Source organism: Channa argus, chromosome 1, assembly GCF_033026475.1.
Source record: "Channa argus isolate prfri chromosome 1, Channa argus male v1.0, whole genome shotgun sequence".
NCBI lineage: Eukaryota > Metazoa > Chordata > Actinopteri > Anabantiformes > Channidae > Channa > Channa argus.
The window spans coordinates 39,719,909-39,721,536 of record NC_090197.1 but is presented as its reverse complement, the minus strand read 5'-3'; positions in this window follow the sequence as shown (position 1 = coordinate 39,721,536).

The window sequence follows — 1,628 nt, the reverse complement described above, 5'->3', positions numbered from 1 at the left end:
ACCACAAAAAAAAAAACTGTACAAATCACACAATACAAAGTATAACAACACTGTGAGATACGACAAAAAGACACGACATGTGTATGTACAGTGTATGCTTTGCTTGTGAAGGTGCATCGGGGTTGGAGGATGAGCAGATATGGGCATAATCATAAGAGAAACGACAGTTCAGGGGGACAGGAAACTACAGGGTAGCAGTATACAAACATGTTCTAAGCATATATATTGTATAATAATTAAAACAATAAAAAAACACATATATAGCAAAGAATTAAAATAATAATAATGATAATAAAACTTATATTAACCAACAGGCTGATAACAACATTAGCAATAATAGCAAGTCATAGTTAAATAGTATAATGATGATATAATGATAGTGTTTAGAGAACAAACAAAAGGAAAAAATAAAAAATAAAATAAAATCACCGCTACCCAGAAAGAATGCATCGTTTTACAGGTCCAAGTTGCATGAAAGAAATTGTCTGAGCTACCTGAGGTGCATTGTGAGCAGGTATCTGTGTTGGTTAAGCCCATTTTAAACAATGTGGGTTCTGTGAATGGTCTTGTATTGTATAAGTTGTAAATTTGTGTTGCTAGTCATGGAGAAGATTTCGATCCAAAAGTATGCGTTGGGGGAGAGAGTTGGATCATTTTTCTATTTTTCTATTGGGAATTTTATTATATAGTCTTTGTTTGATATAATTGTATAGAGATTAGACAACAGTTTCTTTAACCTTGTGATTTTTTTATAACCTCGTCAGTTTGTTTAGGGGGCTGTAGTGGGTTGCTAGTTATATTCATTCTTGATTTAATTATGAATTTTAATTGTTGGTATTAGAGGAACTGTTCTCCCCCAACTCCATACTTTTCCATTAATGTCTTAAATCATAGAAATTGGTTATTCTCAAATAGGTGGTGAAGGTGAGCGATTCCTTTGTGCTGCTATGCTGAAAAGTGAGTTGGGGTATTATGTAATTGAAAGTCTGGGTTGTGCCATATTAAGGTATGTTTACTCGGTGCTAGTGTTGATTTTGTGATCTTGTGAGCTTTCCACCAGGCTGTCAGAGTTGAGGACAGTTATTGTCTTAAAATAGATCCTTTTTTTGACTGATTGTGGCATAAATGAGATCTAAAACCAATACGGTTTGGAATTGATTCTGTTCTAGGTCTATCCGTGAGTTGTAATTATCCTTTTGAATCCATTTGACTAGGTACTGCAGTTGTGTTGTTTGGAAGTAGTGTTGGAAACTGGGTGCTTCAGGGACGCCTTGTGATTTTTCTTTTGTAATGTTGACAGTGAGATTGTAGGTTTCTTGTTTTTCCAGTAAAAGTGAGATGTTAGTGAGTCAAGTGATTTGAACAAATTATCTGTGGGAGCTGTCGGGAGCATTGAGAACAAATGGTGGATTTGTGGTAAGATCCTCATTTTAACTGTAGCAATTCGTCCAATGAGTGAAAGTGGAAGGTTTGTCCGGCGTCTGAGATAGTCTTCTATTTTTTTAATATAGGGTTATAGTTGAGATTGAAAAGCTCTTACAGCCTAGGGGAAATATTAATGCCTAAATATTTAATGTTGCCAACATGAAATGTAAATGAAAGTAAAGAAAATTGGAAGACCAAAGAAA